We start from the raw sequence: 26,502 nt of genomic DNA, 5'->3' as shown, positions 1-26,502 counted from the left end.
AGAGGTTCAGCTGGTCAGAGAAACCCATACTACCCCAACCAAAGAGACCTCAATGACTTGATCAGAGATCTTGGTCTAACAAATACATATGTAAAAACGACTGATATGGGTTGAGAACAATTTTTATGTAGAGGAGCGAACAACGTTTTGACCTTCTTCCGTCATCGTCAGGTTCACGATGACCGAAGAAGGTCAAAACGTTGTTCGCTCCTCTACAAGAAAAATGTTCTCAACCCATACCAGCCGTTTTTACATGTATATATTTTTCTCTACAAGTGGGTTTTCTCGTCATCACTTGGTCTAACAAAGTCGAATGCCGAGCTTTTGACATCTAGGTTCAAGGAGAGGGATGTATTAGATGAAACTGTGCAAGTTGTAAGTCAGAGGAAGCGTCACCGACATTATTGAAGTTTCTTCACTCGTTAAGATGGGCTCTTCCCCTGCCACAATGTACCCGGTCTGTGCGAGACAACTGGAATTGTCTGTAGCCCGAACGAGTGGCACCTCTTCAAGGAGCATATAACAAAAACATGATGGAAGATTATATTTGGGGGATGATACGTGAAAATGATTTACTTTACAGTCGTAAATTTCGAAAAATCTACTCACTTCTAAACAATTTTGTATAACTTTAGTGTAAATACATGTAAATATTGTTTCATATGTTGTTTTATTCAGAGCTTGTGTAAATAAAAATGTTCAACGTTGTCCGTTTCTACATAAAAAATCGGTTAATTTCTAAATTTCATTATCCTGATCACAATAGCAAAGTTTGAAGGGAATAATGGTCATTTTCTGTACTTTTATAACATAAGCAATTAAGAAATAACACAAACTATCCAGGAACAAAATTTGTGTTACATAGTGTTATATATTTCTTTAACAGAAGAAATGTGAGTTACCGATTATATATTACCTAAACAGAAGAAACATAAGCTAGCGATTACATATTTATTTAACGGAATAAATTGAGTTATCACTTACACAGTTCTTTTATAGAAGAAACGTCAGTTCGTGGTCAGATGTTTCTTTAACGGGTATTACCATTTTAACGTCACCATCTGTTTTATGTTGGTGCTATCTTCACACAGTTTGTGTTTGTTATCTTGAACCAGACATACAAATATTAGGAACTACCATTATGTTGGTACTACGGTACACAGTTTGTGTTTGTTATCTTGAACCAGGCATACAAATATGAGGAACTACCATTATGTTGGTACTAAGGTACTATGTTAGTACTACTATTTTACCACAATGGTAAACTTCCACTGTCATTTGTCCTAAAAGCATGTTTCGTGTTTGTTTTTAAGTATTAAATTCTAAATTCACACAATAAATGTTGTGTTGTCTATTTGATGAACGTGGTGTCAAAAAGGTACATTAGCTCCAATAGAATATAAACATAACGTGTTTTTCTCCTCTGTTTATTTGCTTTAGCGAGTTTTGTTTTTATTTGCTGACGCTGTGTTTTTATCATCATATTTTTTGTCTCTCTAGATATTTCACAGTTTTATTGATTTTGGGACAATACGTTCTAAACAATGAATTATGAAACACTTTTCTGTAATACGTTGTAATAAGTAAATAATGTTTTAGAAAATATAGTTGTAGAACTAACAATATATTCTTCTGAGAAATTAACAATAATAATTGTGCTATTATCTATTTCATCTTAAAACTTGATTTTGCAAGTTCCCATGGTGAGTAATTTATTGGGTTGAGGAATAATTCGTGAGCGTTTCTTCAAGTTAACAAAATATATTCATAAATGAAACGCTTTCGCAAAATATTTCATGTCATTTGGTAGATAATTTTTTGCTCTAATAGATGGTGTGTTTGATTTTCATATGTCTTTAATTTTTGCTTTCATTTTCAGCTCATTAAATGGAATGTCAAGTGGACAAAATCGAGCGTTTACGACACCATCTGCTTTTCGCATTTAATTTCTTGCAATTTTGTTTAAAACAATGCATACTATATACCTAGGTATTACATGAAATAAAGTATCATAATAAATGTTTTGGGTGTAATGTGTTCATGCATTGAAGTATTGTATAGTCTTACATGTAATGCTTGAATGAAATTATTTAAAAACGCTCACGAATTATTCCTCAACCTAATATATAACACTTCAGTATTGTTCTTATAACACAAGTACCTTCTACGTTTTACTATTGTGTTAAAGGGAAGAAGAAATCTATCCCAATTTTATCAGTAAAGTCCTGTTGACGTCACCATCTTCAGTAGGTGAATTATCAGTAGGTAAGTGAGACCGTTATTGAATGGAACTACCTATGGTATTACAGCATGATATATATATTAAATATAGTAAAATATTGTAACTATTCACATTAATTCGTAACGTTTACTACGTAAAATAATGATATAAATACTTTGATTTGAAAATAAAAGATTTGTTTGTGTACATTTTCGGTAAAGTAAACCTCAACAGTTGTTTTACAACATGTACACTAACTATTATAACAACACATTATTACATAACTACAGTTTTTGTCTAAATTTGCTTTGTATGAGCTTAAAATGTATAATGATCAGATTACAAAAAGGGGACAACTGTTTATTAAACAGGGACATGATGACGGGTCGAAACGTGTAGCAAAATATCTGTTTTACCAATAAAAAATAATGGAAGTTTGAAATATGTGTTCATTAAATGACACGAGGTGAATGAGTTAACGATAAAAGTATCAATGCTGTTATTTTATAATTCAAGAGAATGGAAAGATAGCTGAAAGACAAGAAAATCAGGATAACACTGACAATCAAATGGACGATCCATCAACACACAGTGGCGAACCTACTATGGACTATCCATCAACACATAGTGGCGAACCTACTATAGACGATCCATCAACACACAGTGGCGAACCTACTATGGACGATCCATCAACACACAGTGACGAACCTACTATGGAAGATCCATCAACACACAGTGGCGAACCTACTATGGACGATCCATCAACACATAGTGGCGAAACTACTATGGACTATCCATCAAAACACAGTGGCGAACCTATTATGGACGATCCATCAACACACAGTGGCGAACCTACTATGGACGATCCATCAACATATAGTGGCGAGCCTACTATGGACGATCCATCAACACACAGTGGCGAACCTACTATGGACGATCCATCAACACATAGTGGCGAACCTACTATTGAAGGTAAAAGCAGAAATATAACTTAATCCAGTAAGTTTCAACTCTATTTTTGTGTCCATTATCCATTACATCTCATTATTACGTTTCGAACATTCGTGCTAAAACGATATTTAATATGTATACATTATTAAAATGTTAATAATTATTAATATTGTTAATTTTATAACGCTCTGTTTTCTCAGCTTCATATGCGTGACACGACCAGATGGAATTCAACAGCGACATCTACATCACCTGGCAGATTATTCAAATCTTTCTCCTTCTAATATCTCACATCTCAAGTGACTGTAGTATTGTCGTGATATACGTGGTTTTAACTGTAATGTGCCTACCTTTTAACAAGAGGACAACAAATATAATTAATTGTTGATATGTATAGACAAGTTTCAGAAATGACGCTTAGAGATTGTTTGAAAGCTCTGATTTCTCTGAATAATAAAAAAAGTTCTGTTCTTGATAGATTTATGACTAATTATTTGAGGCGTGTCTAACATATAAAGTTAATCTGCCAACATATGTAATCTCTCCTGCCATCATGTGAGATTGTGATTTTTATATTTATTTCGTAACAGTAACAAGTAGACTTATCTGATTTTTTTAAAGCATATTTTGTAATTGTTTTATCATTATTGATATTAAACAATAAAAAACACGTCGAACAGAATTTAACTAATTAGACTTTTGTTTCAAAGAATAAACATTTAACAAATGATCGTTAATATTACAAAGAAGTGTTAAAGTATTTCTTTCCATTGTGGGGCCCGGCATGGCCAAGCGCGTAAGGCGTGCGACTCGTAATCCGAGGGTCGCGGGTTCGCGCCCGCGTCGCGCTAAACATGCTCGCCCTCCCAGCCGTGGGGGCGTATAATGTGACGGTCAATCCCACTTTTCGTTGGTAAAAGAGTAGCCCAAGGGTTGGCGGTGGGTGGTGATGACTAGCTGCCTTCCCTCTAGTCTTACACTGCTAAATTAGGGACGGCTAGCACAGATAGCCCTCGAGTAGCTTTGTGCGAAAATTCCAAACAAACAAATCTTTCCATTGTTTTAATTTTTAAACGAATTTATGATCAACTAGAACAAAAACACAACTTATTTATTTCTAATAAAACTGTCGCTTGGGTTCAACAAAGAACTATGGAATGACTGGTCTTCACCGACGTAGTAGTAAACAAACTTAAAAACTGACGAACTTTTTAAAAAGATGGTAAAAAATATTAAACCTTATCCTTTAGTTTCAAACTAAGATGTTAAAGTAATAAATAACACGATTCTGTATTACAGAAATCAGTATCACGTGTAAACCTAGGAATAGTTTAACAATTGATTAACATAACATAATTTTGAATATAAATATGTTTAACAACTGATTAACATGACATATTTTGTATATAAATATATTTAACAACTGATTAACATGGCATATTTTTTTAATATAAATATGTTTAACAACTGATTAACATGGCATATTTTTTAATATAAATATGTTTAACAACTGATTAACATGACATATTTTGTATATAAATATATTTAACAACTGATTAACATGGCATATTTTTAATATAAATATATTTAACAACTGATTAACATCACATATTTTGTATATAAATATAGTTAACAACTGATTAACATCACATATTTTGTATATAAATATATTTAACAACTGATTAACATCACATATTTTTGTATATAAATATGTTTAACAACTCATTAACATGACATATTTTTGTATATAAATATAGTTAACAACTGATTAACATGACATTTTTGTATACAAATATATTTAACAACTGATTAACATCACATATTTTTGTACATAAATATGTTTAACAACTGATTAACATGGCATATTTTTTAATATAAATATGTTTAACAACTGATTAACATGACATTTTTGTATATAAATATATTTAACAACTGATTAACATGACATATTTTGTATATAAATATAGGTAACAACTGATTAACATCACATATTTTTAATATAAATATGTTTAACAACTGATTAACATGACATATTTTGTATATAAATATATTTAACAACTGATTAACATGGCATATTTTTTAATATAAATATGTTTAACAACTGATTAACATGACATTTTTGTATATAAATATGTTTAACAACGAATTAACATGACATTTTTGTATATAAATATATTTAACAACTGATTAACATCACATATTTTGTATATAAATATAGTTAACAACTGATTAACATCACATATTTTGTATATAAATATATTTAACAACTGATTAGCATCACATATTTTTGTATATAAATATGTTTAACAACTGATTAACATGACATATTTTTGTATATAAATATAGTTAACAACTGATTAACATGACATTTTTGTATATAAATATATTTAACAACTGATTAACATCACATATTTTTGTACATAAATATGTTTAACAACTGATTAACATGGCATATTTTTTAATATAAATATGTTTAACAACTGATTAACATGACATTTTTGTATATAAATATATTTAACAACTGATTAACATGACATATTTTTGTATATAAATATAGTTAACAACTGATTAACATCACATATTTTTGTATATAAATATAGTTAACAACTGATTAACATCACATATTTTTGTATATAAATATGTTTAACAACTGATTAACATAGAATTATTTTTGTATATAAATATATTTAACAACTGATTAACATGACAAATTTTTAATATAAATATATATTTATGTAAAGAGAGTAGATATGCAACTACCAGGACAGTCTCTTCAGAAACAAATACCTTACTGAACAGTACTCCAACCGAGGCTCTAGCAACTAATCAGTTTAGAATTACGCGACAAATATATTGCTAACAAATTAAATGTCTCATACAAATTACACCTCGTTAAAACAGGAATGTGGTAAAAAGTAGACTAATGAGAGAAAGAAATTACAAAAGAACCTTAAATTGTGGATGTTTTAAGAAAATATTCCTCCTTAGGCAGAAAATGGGTTACACGTTATTATAATCGAAGAGACACGTGGAATATTAATTAATATAAGTAGTTTCTTGAAGATAAATGTGTCAAGAAAATTTAATATGATTTTATTTATGAAACCAGTCCTTGTCTCTGTGATCTTGTTACCTCGATAACATAAAATAAACTCTCTTTACATGATACACCAACCACGTATAGTTCACGACCTATTTTATTACGCGTTTTAAATGTAGCACCAACAATTGAAAGTATTTAATATCAGTTGGTTGTATGTACACAGATATCAGTGTCTTAGGAAACAAATATCAAATGACAACGTTTTCCTACAGTATACGCCAAGCAATAGGGAAAATAAACAGTGTTTATTAGAAGTTTACAGATGTTACAGTAAGGACGACATTTCTAAAAACTGTGTACTTGACAATCATTGTACCGGTAATCGAAACATGTAATTAGTAAGTAAACTTAAAAGAGATCCCTTAAGAATAATTCATATAATTGAGAAATTAATGTGACACTATTAGAGTTAATAACTAGTATCTGGTTATATTAAAAGAAACTAGTTCAGACTTGGGTGATCGTATGGGCCATTAAGAAAGACAACGAATGAGAACCAATTGTCACGACATCAAGTGACTTCTTCTGATCTGAAGGTTTGTAGAAATTACTACGTTTAATTACTCACACTTTTAAACTGTTCAGTGCTGTTTAAATAATTCACAACATTCCACAATTACACCTCTAAGTATTGTTCAAATAATTAACAACAGGCTATAATTACACCTCTAAGTATTGTTCAAATAATTTACAACAGTTCACAATTACACCTCTAATTACTGGTTAAATAATTATTAACAATCCACAATTACACCTCTAAGTATTGTTCAAATAATTAACAACAGGCCATAAATACACCTCTAAGTATTGTTCAAATAATTTACAACAGTTCACAATTACACCTCTAATTATTGGTTAACTAATTATTAACAATCCACAATTACACCTTTAAGTATTGGTTAAATAATTATCAACATTCCATAACTACATCCTTCAATATTGTTCAAATAATTTACAACAGTCCACAATTACACCTCTAAGTATTGTTCAAATAATTAACAACAGGCCATAATTACATCCTTCCGTATTATTCAAATAACAATAGGTCATAATTACACTCTTTATTAATGTTTAAATAATTAATAACAATTCATAATTACACCCTTTAGTAATCTTTAAATAATCAACAACAGTCCATAACTATACCCTTTAGTAACGTTTAAATAATTAACAAGAGTCTATAATTACACCCTTTAGTATTGTTCAAGTGATTAACAACAGTCCATAATTACACCCTTTAGTAATCTTTAAATAATTAACAACAGTCCATAATTACACCCTTTAGTAATCTTTAAATAATTAACAACAGTCCATAATTACGCTCTTTAGTATTGTTCAAATAATTAACAACAGTTAATAATTACATCCTTTAGTAATCTTTATATAATTAACAATAGTCAATAATTTCACCCTTCAGTATTGTTTAAATGTATACTCTACGTAACTGTGATAAATTAAGATGTTGTATAAAAATATACAAGTTAGTTTCAAACTGTTCTTTCTTACGAATCACTTAGTATTGTTTGTTTGTTTGTTTTTGGAATTTCGCACAAAGCTACTCGAGGGCTATCTGTGCTAGCCGTCCCTAATTTAGCAGTGTAAGACTAGAGGGAAAGCAGCTAGTCATCACCACCCACCGCCAACTCTTGAGCTACTCTTCTACCAACAAAAAGTGGGATTGACCGTCACATTATAACGCCCCCACGGCTGGGAGGGCGAGCATGTTTTGGCGCGACTCGGGCGCGAACCCGCGACCCTCAGATTACGAAGTGCACGCCTTAACGCGCTAGGCCATGCCGGGCCAATCACTTAGTAAAACATCGCCACAATTAATTTTGGTATCGTCAAGTTGTTGTTGATTTGTTTTTGAATTTTGCGCAAAGATACACGAGGGTGATCAGTGCTAATCGTCCCCAATTTAACAGTATAAGACTAGAGAGAAGGTAGCCGGTCATTACCACCCACCGCCAACTCTTGGGGTACTTTTTTACTACCGAATAGTACGATTGGCCGTAACATATAACACCCCCCACGGTTGAAAGAGCGAGCACGTTTGATGTGACGGGAACTCGAACCCGCGACCCTCGGATTAGGACTCGAGTGCCTTAGCCATCTGGCCATGCCGGGCCAAGTTGGTGTCAAAAGGATATATTAAAAGCTAAATTGTCAACTAGCATATTACAGTTTGTCAGTACTGTGAAAACTGGTATGTTGCGATTTATGTATTTCGCTAAGACAAGTAAGTAATTAACCAATGACTTAACGAAGTGAATTTCTAGATTAATTATCAGCTAGGTATTACAAGGATTACTTGATAGTTGATTTAGGACATTACTGAGATGGTTATTATTGTAACGATATGGCTAAAACGACAGTACAGATACATTTATATAAAACAGGTATTAGATAATTATTGTTTTTAAAAACTGTTAAATTATTGAAATGGTCATAAGCGTTGATGAATCATTTAACGATAATTTACGTAATTTAATAACTGCGGCAGTTGGAAATTTAAAATGTACACAAAAATATAAATTACTGAAAAAAAATCTCAGTTATAAACATGGATTCAAACATTTCATGAAATGCATTTAGTTTACAATTCTTCGGTATCAGTTTGCATTAAACTTTAATTAATAAATATTATAAAAACTAATCACAGTTCAGAATATAACTTATTATTAAATCACAATAATATTTAATTAAATAAATATAAAAAATAAGTACAAAACATAAGAAACAAACAATTCTGTTTGGTAAACTTCGAGTGGATCGTATGTTATTGTTTGGCCTGTCATGGCCAGGTTGGTTAAGGCGTTCAACTCGTAATCTGAGGGTCGCGGGTTCGAATCCCAGTCGCACCAAACATGCACGCCCTTTCACTCATGGGGACGTTATAATGTTACGGTCAATCCCACTATTCGTTGGTAAAAGAGTAGTTCAAGATTTGGCGGTGGGTGGCGATGGCTAGCTGCCTTCCCTCTAGTCTTACAGTATTAACTTAGAGACGGATAGCGCCGATAGCCTTCGTGTAGTTTTGCGCGAAATTCATAAACAAAAACAAACAAACATTCTATACCACGTTTATAATCTTTCAGAAAATTGTAACGAACTAAAATGGTGATTTAACCCCATTGGAAAACACGATTGAATCAATTGGATTTTACTGAACCTGCAAATGATAACAAAAACTTAACCTTAAGATATAGATTCAGATATTGACATCTTCAATAAATAATATGGTTTTAATAATCTTACCATGCTTGCAAACACATGTTAATTGTTCGTTTGTTTTTTACTTTAAATTGTCGTACATTTATACAAGATAGATCTGTACGTAAATATAGAAGCATTATTCTATTATTTTCCAACAACGCATTTAAAACGCTCATATTATATTCCAGACAATATTATATATTATATAATATTATATTCTACATATAACTGGTATAGATGTAATTTCATTCCACTTAACTGGTTGTTGTTTTTTTCCCCAGCCAGTGAGATCCATGGTATGACCAGCTGTTTCATTCTTTTGCATTAATTGTATAGCTAAACCGAAACTTGGAATGATTTCAAGAACTTTTAACGTTTTTATCCGACCATTACTTCTTACCTCTCTTGTTGATCGATATTTTCTATTGTAATTGAATCTTTTCGAGTGTCGGTACTATATTGGTGTACTGGCGTATAGCCTACAAAAAATGAACGGGCAAATTCTCCCTTCCAAGCCCAAATAACATTCCTCAGCTAACTGAAATAAATAAATTTTGCGAAATGAAATCAGACCAACAAAGAGGTAGAAAAGTGTATTTCAGGCAGTAAAACGTCGGTAAATTCCTTTGTGAACCAATCAAAATTAAGATTGTTATGAAATTAATTGGAGGTAAAAATCGGGTAGATTAACGTCCAATGTATATAAAAGCCAGTGCGTTTTTGTAAAATTACGTTCCAACAATAATTTTGTATTTTGTTGCTTAGCAACAAGTATAATCTAATATTATTGTTAGTTTATTAATAAAATGAAATATGTAGACAACAAACCTGAAAAACATTTGTTGATTTCTTTATTCTAGAGTTTCAGTTGACGAAAGAGATTTGTTTTTATTACAACGTTGATGATATAATAGAAAACAGCTTAACTCAGAAACGATTAAGCTTAAAATGTAGTTGATATTTTTACTTTCATGATAAATATTATACACTTAGCCCCAGGTTAGGTGAGCCAACGCTACATCTTAACTTGAGGCTTATCTTACCAACACTCTCTACACTTACAAGGTTTCACGCCACCCTCATCACTAAAGTCGTAATGGCATAGAGTAATCAAATTAATCCATCTGCATAAATGGCTTTTATGGTTCTTCTTACTTTGAGAACTCAAGCGTGGCATGGAAACGCGAACGAACTTGGCAGGGGTTTAGTTTAGAGAGAGAGAAGTCTCAAGAATTCTCTCCCCAACTGGGGTGATCTGGAACGTTGTGGTTCCTTTTCGTCTCCTCACGTGAAAGATTATTTAACTGAATTTGAAACTTTGCCTGTATTTGATTTTTACTTTTTTAAGGTGATGAAGTGCGATGGGGCATTATAAAATTAACGGGTGAGAAAGAGCGAAACAAAGACGGCACCAAAGAAGTGAGCCAGGCCAGAGACAAGCAGATATCAACGTAAAACGACCCGATTCAGGGTTGGGCGATATTGTTTCCTTGGCTGGGATCTATAGATCCAATGCCTGAGATTTGGATATGGGGAGAAACGGGAGTGCTCAGAGAAATCCCACTTTCACAGGACAGGAGCCGAAAGTTTTACCTGTCCTATGCCCGAATCTGAAATACGTATAAATATAAACATGTATTCACCTTATCTGTGATTATGTATTTTGTTGAGTAATTTATGATTGTTTGAATCGCCCTCCAGTGGCTCGGCGGTATGTCCGCGGACTTACTACGCTAAAAACCGGGTTTCGATACCCGTGGTGGGCAGAACACAGATAGCCCATGGTGTAGCTTTGTGCTTAATTCAAAACAACAACAACAACAACTTTTTGAAATATGTTATATAGTGAAATGTATTTCGTAGGTACACTGGTTATACTACATAATGATGCAATTAGTTGATTTCTATGTTCTGCTTTTAACTAATATTCGTATGATATTTCTGTGAGTCTGTTTCTAAGAGTTGCTAGGTTGCTGATTTGGTGTATATAGTTTACAGATGTGTATGATGGTAGTCTGTTTTCTGCTCTTAGTGTTTTATTTTGTTGTACTTGGATTTTTTGTAGTGTGTTGTTAGACATATTATATGTGACTTGACATCCGTATTCTGTTAAAGCGTGATATTGGGTGATACACATTGCTTTTATATAGGTTAGATCTAGGTTTGGTTTGAATTTTGCGCAAAGCTACTCAAGGGCTATCTGCGCTAGCCGTTCCTAATTTAGCAGTGAAGGACTAGAAGGAAGGCACCAAGTCATCACCACCCACTTCCAACTCGTGGGCTGCTCTTTTATCAACGAAAAGTGATATTGATCATCACATTATAACTCCCCCACGGATGAAAGAGTTAGCATGTTTGGTGTGACGGGGATTCGAACCCGCATCCCTCGGATAACAAGTCTAGTTCCCTAACCACCTGGCCATGCCGAGCCATAGGTTAGATTAAGTATGACTTTTATACGAATGATATATTAAACATTTATCTCAATCACTTTAAGTGGTAACATCTTACAATGCTGAAAGATGGGTTTCGATACCCGCATTAAGCTGAACATCGTTTGTACACGATTAAGTAATCCATTCCAAATATTTAGATAACACTAACAAAGATTTTCCCAAGATATATTCTATTACCAACTATAACTTCTATAGATTTACATATAGAGATATATTCTATTGCCAACAAAAACTTCTATAGATTTACTTATATAGATATATATATTACTAACTAAAACTTTCCAAAGAAATAAATATATATAATAGTAATTGGGGCTTTCTACTGATTATATATATTAGTAATTAAAACATCCCTAGATTTATATATATATATACACATGTTAGTAACTGGAAGTTTCCATTGATTCAAGCAACATCTAAAGTCCTGTACGAAGTCTGAATTCACGAACAGAAAGGTTAGTGAAAAAACCGTCTGTGCTCCATCTGAAAAAACGACATAAGTTACGTGTACACAAATTACTCGTTCAACCGTCACATAGCTCAAACAGCTGCAGAATAAAACAAGTATTCATAGTATTCTATATGGAGAGATACCATTCAAGTTACCAGTCACACCACTTATGAACTTCTGTACAATCAGTCTGTTGAAACGTATTCTGGGAAACCGTTATCCTCGTACACAAAGTGGATTATTAAAAGCCCTTGGGGTGAAGAGGTATGCTTTGGACATGATAACTTTACGACGAGCCTATTACATTAGAAATAACTGAACCAACATAAAACTATGAATGATACTATAAGCATTTGATGTTTAAGTCAATCCTCATTAGAGACTGAAATAAAATTCCCCCGCTGGGACAACGGTAAGTCTATGGATTTACAACGCTAAAATCAGGAGTTCGATTTTTTTCTTTATACACAGCAGTAACCCACTGTGGCTTTGCTATAAGAAAAAACACACACTACCATAAAATTCCTTGTGAAGAAATGTTCATCAATGATTAATGTTCTGTAGTAAAATAATTTGTTTCATTTGTAATTATGAAAATACTCAACATTAACCAAGGAACATTTGAACAGATCCCTCGGGATTTTGTTCACTAAATATTATAAATAATAATTGTCATTGGGGTCATTATGATGTTACATGAAGCGTTAAATTATTCCGAATGGAAAAAGTATATATATATAACTTTAAAGAAAATAATTTTATCAAATCAAGCCAGTTAATTTTCGCAAATGGGTCATCTTTATATTATTATAGTATTAAAACGGCAAAAACATCTTAGCAAAAAATTGTTCATCAGCGATAGAACATTTCTAGATGTGTTCCTCTTAAAGAAATTACATTACATCCACTTAAAAATCATTTCAAAATGTTGTATTAACACTATCTTCAGCAAGATAATAATAGAAAGCCACAGGTGGCGTACTGTAGCAGACGACCTGAATAATTCAATAGTTATGATCTCTACTGCGAACTAAAGATCAACTACAAACTTTGTCGTTATGGTTGCGTTACAAGTACGACAGTCAAATACCATTCTTTCTGTACTCAAGAGTTGTTTCTGTGCGCTGGTAATTAGCCCTTTATGTAGTTTCCTGCCAAGTTTTGTGAAGAACAAAGTACGTCAAGTAAGAAAGAAATATGAAGCATGAGTTGGTATCTGGGATTGTTTAAAATAAAGATTTGATTTACATTCAAGTGCTGAGGCTTATGGATCAAAATATACATTTACTTCAATATGGATTTAAAACTTTTATAAGCAGGAAGGTAGCAATTATCAAAACTATTGGAAGAATGGCTGCAATATAGAATAAAAAATACAAATACTGAAACATGATAAAAGTCGCTAGACGGCTAACAAAACTACGTAGATCAGCATTACTAAAAGGTATAGGATTTCTAAAGAATATTGTTGAGCTAATTTCCCTTATCAAAAATACAAAAAAAACATAAAAGAAAAATCGAATAAAAAGAGAATCAGATATAGAACATAACACACAAAGAACCAAACAATATAAATATTTCGGTATCACAAAGACAGAGTCAAAATATCTAGTAGATCAAACGATCAAAGAAAACGATTTTTTTTAAAAACATAAAGACATTTTTGTTTACTTTTCATGGATATTTTAACTCAGATGGCACAACTACAAGAGTAATACTTAGGAGTGAAACACCAGAGGGAAGGTAGCTATTAATCACCGCCCTTAGAAAATTCTTGGGCTAATCTTTTAACAATGAACAGTGAACGAGATTTACTGTAAATCTATAACCCACATACCTCAAAGGGTGAGCATATTTGGTGTGACGGGGATTTCAATTCGCAGCCCTCCAGTAGATTCCTTGTCGAACACCCTAACCGCCTCACCATGTTTAGGTAAAAAGAAAGACACGTAATGATAGAGACACAAAAATAAATACATTATCTAACAAGGAAGACACATAATGACAGACACTTTTGTTTCTGTGGGAATTTCGCACAAAGCTACTCGAGGGCTGTCTGTGCTAGCCATCCCTAATTTAGCAGTGTAAGACTAGAGGGAAGGCAGCTAGTCCTCACCACCCACCGCCAACTCTTGGGCTACTCTTTACCAACGAATAGTGGGATTGACCGTCACATTATACACCCCCACGGCTGGGAGGGCGAGCATGTTTTGCGCGACGCGGGCACGAACCCGCGACCCTCGATTTACGAGTCGCACGCCTTACACGCTAGGCCATGCCGGGCCGTGAGAGACACACATTAACAAATACATTATGTAAGAAGGAAGACACATAATGACAGACATACAAAAATAAATACATTATGTAAGATTGAAGGCACATAATGACAGACACACATAAACAAATACATTATGTAAGAAGGAAGACACATAATGGAAAAGACAGAAAATCAATAATTTATGTAAAAAGAAAGACATAATGACAGACACACAAAAATAAATACATTATGTAAGAAGGAAGACACATAATGACATACACACAAAAAATACTTCATGTAAAATTAAAAGACATAATAACAGACACACAAAAATAAATGCATTATGTAAGAAGGAAAACTCATAACGACAGACACACAAACAAATACATTATGTAAGAAGGAAGACTCATAACGACAGACACACAAAAATAAATACTTTGTGTAAGAAGTAAGACACATAATGACAGACACACAAAAATAAATACTTTGTGTAAGAAGGAAGGCACATAATGACAGACACACAAAAATAAATACTTTATGTAGGAAGAAAGACACATAATAACAGACACACAAACAAATACATTATGGAAGAAGGAAGACACATAATGACAGACACAAAAATAAATACTTCATGTAAAATTAAAACACATAATGACAGACACACAAAAATAAATACTTTATGTAAGAAGAAAAACAAATAATGACAGACACACAAAAATAAATACTTTGTGTAAGAAGGAAGACACATAATGACAGACATAACAAAAATAAATACATTATGTAAGAAGGAAGACACATAATGACAGACACACAAAAATAAATACTTTATGCAAGAAGGAAGACACATAATGACAGACACACAAAAATTAATACATTATGTAAGAAGTACTCCACATAATGACAGACACACAAAAATAAATACTTTATGTAAGAAGAAAGACACATAATGACAGACTCACAAACAAATACATTATGTAAGAAGAAAGAAACGTAATGACAGACACACATAAACAAATACATTATGTAAGAAGAAAGACACATAATGACAGACACACGTAAAAATACATTATGTAAGAAAGAAGATACATAATGACAGACACACAAAAATAAAAATATTCATGTAAAATTAAAACACATAATAACAGACACACAAAAATAAATACATTATGTAAGAAGGAAGACACATAACGACAAACACACAAAAATAAATACTTTGTGTAAGAAGGAAGACACATAATGACAGACACACAAAAATAAATACATTATGTAAGAAGGAAGACACATAACGACAGACACACAAAAATAAATAGTTTGTGTAAGAAGGAAGACACATAATGACAGACACACAAAAATAAATACATTATGTAAGTTGGAAGACACATAATGACAGACACACAAAAATAAATACTTTATGTAAGAAGGAAGACACATAATGACAGACACACAATAATAAATACTTTATGTAAGAAGAAAGACACATAATGACAGACACACAAACAAATACATTATGTAAGAAGAAAGACACGTAATGACAGACACACATAAACAAATACATTATGTAAGAAGGAAGACACATAATGACAGACACACAAACATAAATACTTCATGTAAAATTAAAACACATAATGACAGACACACAAAAATAAATACTTCATGTAAAATTAAAACACTTTATGACAGACACACAAAAATTAATACATTATGTAAGATATAAGACACATAATGACAGACACACAAAAATAAATACTTTATGTAAGAAGAAAGACACATAATGACAGACACACAAAAATAAATACTTCATGTAAAATTAAAACACTTTATGACAGACACACAAAAATTAATACATTATGTAAGATATAAGACACATAATGACAGACACACAAAAATAAATACTTTATGTAAGAAGAAAGACACATAATGACAGACACACAAACAAATACATTATGTAAGAAGGAAGACACATAATGACAGACACACGTAAAAAATACATTATGTGAGAAAGAAGATACATAATTAAGACACACAAAAATAAAAATATTCATGTAGAATTAAAACACATAATAACAGACACACAAAAATAAATACTTTATGTAAGAAGGAAGACACATAATGACAGACACACAAAAATAACTAATTTATGTAAGAAGGAAGACACGTGGTGGTAGAGTCACAAAAATAAATAATTTAAATAAGTAAAGTGGTGTACTACTAACTTAAGAACGGCTAGCGCAGATATCCCTCGTGTAACTTTGCGCGAAATTCAAAATCCTCGTCTGGCTTTTGCGAGATTCAATCTGAACATATTTTTTACCTTCAGTTCTGTTTTCAATGAAAGATTTTTCTTCGTTTCCAGATATTTCGAGAGATTCCATTGTATCTGTGTCGCCGGAGAACCAATACGTTTAAAAATGTTTCTTAAATAAGTCAAGGTTAGAGATTTTGTAGTCTTACGAAACACATTTTATCTGTTTTTATCCATTTTGTCAAGACAAAGGTTAACATTTTTCACATTTTATTAGATTCTCGGAAACGTTATATTATTATTATATTTTTACTCTATTAACGGTTTTCCATAGTTTGTAATGTGATTTAACAGTTTAAAATTTTCTTTTTGAGTTTCTAAAATGCTTTCTTACCATTATTTCAGAACTTACGTTGAGATATGTCATTACAATGTCTTTGGCTAGTGTACACATTTAATCTCTTCCATCTGACGTACATACTTATTTTCGTCATCAATTGTTTTCTTTAATATCCTTTAACTCGAAATGTTAGTATCTAATGTGTGTATATATATATATATATGTATGTACAATAAAGCATGCGAAAGTAATCTAATCTTCTCACCATCCCGTGTGTGTTTTCGTTCTTTGTTGATGGCATATACAAGAGAAATTGATTTCTCGATGATTTAATGTAATGTAACAAGGTGATTAAGGCACATCACAACACACCATACCTTCCTTGAGAACTTCTATCAAAATGCATCTTCTGTTGTTATGACGAATTTTTAGTAAAACGTTTCACTGTAAGTTATAGGAGTACATGAGTGAAAGGAGAAATAGAATAACTAAAATATTACACTTATATCTTCCAGGACTTTTGATGTTAAAAAATATGTACACAGTTTTCAACTGACGTCACTGGGTAACAAAAGACAGCTGGCTCGTCGTCCTAATCAACGAGTTATTGTCGTGAAATCAGCTAACCGAGTGATTTCATTTCAAGCGAGCCATGATAGATTTAGTTAGCTGTTTCACTGCCTCTTCCCTCGCTACACAATAGATTAGGCGTCAACCATGATATTATGGAATCTCGCTTTATCTCATTTTGTTGTTCATTAGATTTGATGAGTGTATCGTGCGAACTGCAAAATATGTTTAACTTCCCCTTTTCAGAAGAGGGAATATATTTTGTATAATTTGTTATTAATAAGAGTTAGACCGAATGTATGTAAAACATAACGAAATGTAGGACCAACTGAACAATGTAAAACATAACGAATTGTAGGACCAACTGAACAATGTAAAACATAACGAAATGTAGCACCAACTGAACAATGTAAAACATAACGAAATGTAGGACCAACTGAACAATGTAAAACATAACGAAATGTAGGACCAACTGAACAATGTAAAACATAACGAAATGTAGGACCAACTGAACAAGGTAAAACATAACGAAATGTAGGACCAACTGAGCAATGTAAAACATAACGAAATGTAGGACCAACTGAACAATGTAAAACATAACGAAATGTAGGGCCAACTGAACAAGGTAAAACATAACGAAATGTAGGACCAACTGAACAAGGTAAAACACAACGAAATGTAGGACCAACTGAACAAGGTAAAACATAACGAAATGTAGGACCAACTGAACAATGTAAAACATAACGAAATGTAGGACCAACTGAACAATGTGAAACATAACGAAATGTAGGACCAACTGAACAAGGTAAAACATAACGAAATGTAGGACCAACTGAACAAGGTAAAACATAACGAAATGTAAATTAAACTGAAGAAGGTAAAACTAACGAAATGTAGGACCAACTGAACAAGGTAAAACATAACGAAATGTAGGACCAACTGGACAAGGTGAAACATTACGAAATGTAAGACCAACTGAACAATGTAAAACTTAACGAAATGTAGGATAAACTGAAGAAGGTAAAACTAACGAAATGTAGGACCAACTGAACAAGGTAAAACATAACGAAATGTAGGACCAACTGAAGAAGGTAAAACATAACGAAATGTAGGACCAACAGAACAAGGTAAAACATAACAAAATGTAGGACCAACTGAACAAGGTAAAACATAACGAAATGTAGGATCAACTGAACAAGGTAAAACATAACGAAATGTAGGACCTACAGAACAAGGTAAAGCATAACGAAATGTAGGACCAACTGAAGAAGGTAAAACATAACGAAATGTAGGACCAACAGAACAAGGTAAAACATAACAAAATGTAGGACCAACTGAACAAGGAAAACATAACAAAATGTAGGATCAACTGGACAAGGTAAGCACACCAAAATGTAGGACCAACAGAACAAGGTAAACACACCGAAATGTATGACCAACTGGACAAGGTAAAACATAACAAAATGTAGGATAAACTGAACAAGTTAAAACATAACGAAATGTAGGACCAACTGAACAAGGTAAAACATAATGAAATGTAGAACCAACTGGACAAGGTAAAATATAATGAAATGTTGGACCAACTGAGTGTATCTAAGTTTATGTTAAGTTTTTTTTTATCTGTTTGTTTTTGAAATTCGCGAAAAGCTACACGAGGATTATCTGCGCTAACGGTCCTTGATTTAGTAGTGTAAATTTGGAGAGAAGACAAATAGTCATCACCACCCACCGCCAACTCTTATGCTTCTCTTTTACCAACGAATAATGGGATTGACCGTTACTTTATATCACCGCTATGGCTAAAAATGCAAGAATGTTTGGTGAGACGGAGATTCGAACCAGCGACCTTCACACTACGAGTCGAGCCCTGTAATCACCTAGCCATACTAAGCCTATCTTGTATTAGATGTCAACTATGTGTTCCTTATTTATAAGTTGTCCTCTTTTCATAATTCGTCCTCTTTTGTAGCAATTAATTGTTTTTAAATCCACGCCTCAAGCTTAAGGTAAGATTGTGGTAATTGAATCTCTGTCGTTATGAAAGTTAACAGCAATAAATAAGAATCTAAGTCCAATTATTTATTAATATCTATTTTATATATAACTAAGTAGTAATATAATTTTATCCGACGTTTCGGTTGTTTCTTTTCTCATATTTTCAGAAAACTCCTTGATATAAAAAAAACACAAAAACTTACTGACATCAGTGTAATATCACATGTTTTATATTAAACACGTTGTTTCCTTTTGGATACATTGTCTCTGACGTTGATAAATATCATTGTAACATCTGACTAGAGGAAAAGTAGACAGTCAATAACACCCACCGCCAACGCTGCGTTTTCTCTCAATCTCATGTTATTGAATAGAGGGGATTTGACTGTGACTTGTATAGCATATCCATGGTGCCAAGGTGCGGAGCGTGTTTTTGCGACAGCTTTACTGAAACGACGAACATTAGATTTCACAATCTGGGGTTCGATTCTCCACGGTAGACAAAGCAAACGTACAAAGACAACTGTTTATATTTGCACTAGGAAACAACAACTAACATCATTTTATTAGTAATTCGTAAATTACGTACTATTAATTTTACAACTAATGTGAGGATGAAAGTTTAATCTGTTACTAGTGTCATCTGTTGTAAAGAAAAGCAACTATTCCCTGCCAATATCGGACAAATAAATGTTTACATCTCTGTTCGAAAGATTTGTTATTTGTTACTTTTTTAATTTCACGCAAAGCTCCTCTAGGGCTATCTGCGCTAGCCGTCCCTAATTTAACAGTGTAAGACTAAAGGGAAGGCAGCTAGTCACCACCACCACCGCCAACTCTTGGGCTTCTCTTTTATCAACGAATAGTTAGATTGACCGTAACATTATAACGTCCCCATTGTTGAAAGGGCAAGCATGTTTGGTGCGACCAAGATTCGAACCCGCGACCATGCCGGGCCTCTTTTCGTAAAAGTTTGCTTGTTTCTTTTATGTATTTATAGTAAAATTACTAATTCGATTTAGTGCTGTCCCCAATTTTGAGGTACTGAACAGAAGAAGGACACACAATCATTTGTGGCCCTTCTCCTCCGAAGGACACACAATCATTAGTAACCCTTCACTCCGAAGGACACACTATCATTAGTGGCCCTTCACCTCCGAAGGACACACTATCATTAGTAACCCTTCACCTCCCCCATACTAAGAGAATTACTGTCACTACTATAACGTACCCACAGCTAAAAGTGTGGGTAATGTTTTATATCACCATAGATTCAAATCTGGCGTTCCACATCTCATTCCAGAGTTCCACAGACCCAACGAGGGAGCGAAAGTTTAAAATAAAATATCTTTACTGTTATTATCATTTAGAAAAATAAAGCTAATGTTTTCTGAAACTAATATTGAAAACTGTTTTATCTCACCTCACATCTCAGGCAAGACGCTAAAAATAACTGAAAATATTATATAATGACAGTCATGTGTAATGGATGACTTCCTTATCAGGAATCTCTGAGAAACTAAACTCAGAATGTAAATCTTACATTAGCTAAGGTAAACATCAGAAAATTTGACAGCTATTATGGTTACTGTATATGACCATACCAACTACACAGGATATTCAGTAAAGTGATAAAACACTCAGAGAGATAATTGATATCCTGAGCAGATAGGTAATCAATTTGTTTGTTACAAAGTAATACGTTGTCACGCACGAAATATAGACTGAACTGTTCGCTGGAAAAAAAATATAGACTGAACTGTTTGCTGGAAAAAAAATATAGACTGAACTGTTCGCTGGAAAAAAATATAGACTGAACTGTTCGCTGGAAAAAAAATATAGACTGAACTGTTTGCTGGAAAAAAAATATAGACTGAACTGTTCGCTGGAAAAAATATATAGACTGAACTGTTCGCTGGAAAAAAATATAGACTGAACTGTTCGCTGGAAAAAAATATAGACTGAACTGTTCGCTGGAAAAAATATATAGACTGAACTGTTCGCTGGAAAAAAAAATATAGACTGAACTGTTCGCTGGAAAAGAAAAATATAGACTGAACTGTTCGCTGGAAAAAAAAATATAGACTGAAGTGTTCGCTGGAAAGAAAAATATAGACTGAACTGTTCGCTGGAAAAAACTATATAGACTGAACTGTTCGCTGGAAAAAAAGTATAGACTGAACTGTTCGCTGGAAAAGAAAAATATAGACTGAACTGTTCGCTGGAAAAAAAATATAGACTGAACTGTTCGCTGGAAAAAAAAATATAGACTGAAGTGTTCGCTGGAAAGAAAAATATAGACTGAACTGTTCGCTGGAAAAAAATATATAGACTGAACTGTTCGCTGGAAAGAAAAATATAGACTGAACTGTTCGCTGGAAAAAAAATATAGACTGAACTGTTCGCTGGAAAAGAAAAATATAGACTGAACTGTTCGCTGGAAAAAAAAATATAGACTGAACTGTTCGCTGGAAAAAAATATAGACTGAAGTGTTCGCTGGAAAAAAAATATAGACTGAACTGTTCGCTGGAAAAAAATATAGAGACTGAACTGTTCGCTGGAAAAAAAATATAGACTGAACTGTTCGCTGGAAAAGAAAAATATAGACTGAACTGTTCGCTGGAAAAAAAATATAGACTGAACTGTTCGCTGGAAAAAAATATAGACTGAAGTGTTCGCTGGAAAGAAAAATATAGACTGAACTGTTCGCTGGAAAAATATATAGACTGAACTGTTCGCTGGAAAAAAAAATATAGACTGAACTGTTCGCTGGAAAAGAAATATAGACTGAACTGTTCGCTGGAAAAGAAAAATATAGACTGAACTGTTTGCTGGAAAAGAAAAATATAGACTGAACTGTTCGCTGGAAAAAAAATATAGACTGAACTGTTCGCTGGAAAAAAAATATAGACTGAACTGTTCGCTGGAAAAAAATATGGACTGAACTGTTCGCTGGAAAAAAAAATATAGACTGAACTGTTCGCTGGAAAAAAAATATAGACTGAACTGTTCGCTGGAAAAAAAGATATAGACTGAACTGTTCGCTGGAAAAAATATATAGACTGAACTGTTCGCTGGAAAAGAAAAATATAGACTGAACTGTTCACTGGAAAATATATATAAACTGAATTGTTCGCTGGAAAAAAAAATATAGACTGAAGTGTTCGCTGGAAAGAAAAATATAGACTGAACTGTTCGCTGGAAAAAAAAATATAGACTGAACTGTTCGCTGGAAAAAAAATATAGACTGAACTGTTTGCTGGAAAAAAAATATAGACTGAACTGTTCGCTGGAAAAAAAATATAGACTGAACTGTTCGCTGGAAAAAAATATAGACTGAACTGTTCGCTGGAAAAAATATAGAGACTGAACTGTTCGCTGGAAAAAAAATATAGACTGAACTGTTCGCTGGAAAAGAAAAATATAGACTGAACTGTTCGCTGGAAAAAAAAATATAGACTGAACTGTTCGCTGGAAAAAAAATATAGACTGAAGTGTTCGCTGGAAAGAAAAATATAGACTGAACTGTTCGCTGGAAAAAACTATATAGACTGAACTGTTCGCTGGAAAAAAAATATAGACTGAACTGTTCGCTGGAAAAGAAAAATATAGACTGAACTGTTCGCTGGAAAAAAAATATAGACTGAACTGTTCGCTGGAAAAGAAAAATATAGACTGAACTGTTCGCTGGAAAAGAAAAATATAGACTGAACTGTTCGCTGGAAAAAAAATATAGACTGAACTGTTCGCTGGAAAAGAAAGATATGGACTGAACTGTTCGCTGGAAAAAAAAATATAGACTGAAGTGTTCGCTGGAAAGAAAAATATAGACTGAACTGTTCGCTGGAAAAAAATATATAGACTGAACTGTTCGCTGGAAAAAAATATATAGACTGAACTGTTCGCTGGAAAAGAAAAATATAGACTGAACTGTTCGCTGGAAAAAAAATATAGACTGAACTGTTCGCTGGAAAAGAAATATAGACTGAACTGTTTGCTTGAAAAGAAAAATATAGACTGAACTGTTCGCTGGAAAAAAAAAATAGACTGAACTGTTCGCTGGAAAAAAAAATATAGACTGAACTGTTCGCTGGAAAAAAATAATAGATTGAACTGTTCGCTGGAAAAGAAAAATATAAACTGAACTGTTCGCTGGAAAAAAATATAGACTGAACTGTTCGCTGGAAAAGAAAGATATAGACTGAACTGTTCGCTGGAAAAAATATATAGACTGAACTGTTCGCTGGAAAAGAAAAATATAGACTGAACTGTTCACTGGAAAAATATATAAACTGAATTGTTCGCTGGAAAAAAAAATATAGACTGAAGTGTTCGCTGGAAAGAAAAATATAGACTGAACTGTTCGCTGGAAAAAACTATATAGACTGAACTGTTCGCTGGAAAAAAAATATAGACTGAACTGTTCGCTGGAAAAGAAAAATATAGACTGAACTGTTCGCTGGAAAATAAAATATAGACTGAACTGTTCGCTGGAAAAGAAAAATATAGACTGAACTGTTTGCTGGAAAAGAAAAATATAGACTGAACTGTTCGCTGGAAAAGAAAAATATAGACTGAACTGTTCGCTGGAAAAAAAATATAGACTGAACTGTTCGCTGGAAAAGAAAAATATAGACTGAACTGTTCGCTGGAAAAGAAAGATATAGACTGAACTGTTTGCTGGAAAAGAAAGATATAGACTGAACTGTTCGCTGGAAAAAAAATATAGACTGAACTGTTCGCTGGAAAAGAAAAATATAGACTGAACTGTTCACTGGAAAAAAAATATAGACTGAATTGTTCGCTGGAAAAGAAATATAGACTGAACTGTTTGCTTGAAAAGAAAAATATAGACTGAACTGTTCGCTGGAAAAAAAAAAATAGACTGAACTGTTCGCTGGAAAAAAAATATAGACTGAACTGTTCGCTGGAAAAAAATAATAGATTGAACTGTTCGCTGGAAAAGAAAAATATAAACTGAATTGTTCGCTGGAAAAAATATAGACTGAACTGTTCGCTGGAAAAGAAAAATATAGACTGAACTGTTCGCTGGAAAAGAAAAATATAGACTGAACTGTTCGCTGGAAAAAAAAATATAGACTGAACTGTTCGCTGGAAAAGAAAAATATAGACTGAACTGTTCGCTGGAAAAGAAAGATATAGACTGAACTGTTTGCTGGAAAAGAAAGATATAGACTGAACTGTTCGCTGGAAAAAAAAATATAGACTGAACTGTTCGCTGGAAAAGAAAAATATAGACTGAACTGTTCACTGGAAAAAAAATATAGACTGAATTGTTCGCTGGAAAAAAAAATATAGACTGAACTGTTTGCTTGAAAAGAAAAATATAGACTGAACTGTTCGCTGGAAAAAAAAATATAGACTGAACTGTTCGCTGGAAAAAAAATATAGACTGAACTGTTCGCTGGAAAAGAAAAATATAAACTGAACTGTTCGCTGGAAAAAAATATAGACTGAACTGTTCGCTGGAAAAGAAAAATATAAACTGAACTGTTCGCTGGAAAAAAATATAGACTGAACTGTTCGCTGGAAAAGAAAGATATAGACTGAACTGTTCGCTGGAAAAGAAAAATATAGACTGAACTGTTCACTGGAAAAAAAATATAGACTGAATTGTTCGCTGGAAAAGAAAAATGTACTTTTTTTTTTTCGGGAAATTTTTCGATGAGAAGTTTATCTCAAATAAAATAAGCAAAGTGTTTGAAGCTTTTCACAAACCTAAATCAAACAAAGTAGGTAAAGTGAGCTGAGGTTAGAGTAGCGACAACTTGCATTGATGTATCTCAAGACAGCTGGTGTACGTATTGAAACATTTATTAAAATAAAGTAGAGAACAACATTTCCATCTTTTCAGGTCATCTTCAGGTTCACAAGAAAAATTTGCAACTAACTGTATGTTTTAGGGTCGAGAGTATAAACATTACGAGATTGTAGCGGGCGTGGAAGTACAGGTAAGGCTATTAATTAGTACAGGTATAAAGGTGTTTTATTTATATTGGTTTGAGTTGTTGTATAAGTAAGGCTTTTTTAATTTTGCGTTTGTTTATGTTTGTTTCTTTATTTAGTATTTGAGTGTTTTTATGGTTATGTTGTGTTTATTTGATTTTTAGTGTTAGAAAACGTGTGAAGGTGACTTTTTATGTTCTTTGAATCTGGTTTCCATTTTACGGCTTGTTTCCCCAACTTAAAAGTCGTGGCAGTTATCACATTGTATGCTATAAAAATAACCAGCATTTGACAATATTTATAACAAAACACAGCATTCCACTAAACACCTAATTTATTCAAAACCAGGTACAAAACTAAAGTCCATACTATGTAAAAACTACATTGACAAACACAACACCAACATTATTTGTAAAATACAATGCAACAATTGCCACGACCTCTATATTGGTAATCAAATAAACACAACATATCCATAGGAGATATACAGATACTAAGTAGGGAAACAAACATAAACAGATTATGTGCTTTAGCCAGTTATGACTACTTTACCATCCATCAATCATTATGTGCTTTAGCCAGTGATGACCATTTTACCATCCGTCAATCATTATGTGCTTTAGCCAGTTATGACTACTTTATCATCTGCATGTTGAAAATAAAATCAACTCCTTTCTTGTTTTTAATAGCTGATAAACAAACTTATAAAAGATCTAAACAATGCTTATCAGG

This window comes from Tachypleus tridentatus, chromosome 12, assembly GCF_004210375.1.
Source record: "Tachypleus tridentatus isolate NWPU-2018 chromosome 12, ASM421037v1, whole genome shotgun sequence".
Classification (NCBI taxonomy): Eukaryota; Metazoa; Arthropoda; class Merostomata; order Xiphosura; family Limulidae; genus Tachypleus; species Tachypleus tridentatus.
The sequence above is the reverse complement of the archived record's forward strand: the minus strand, read 5'-3'. Positions refer to the sequence as shown.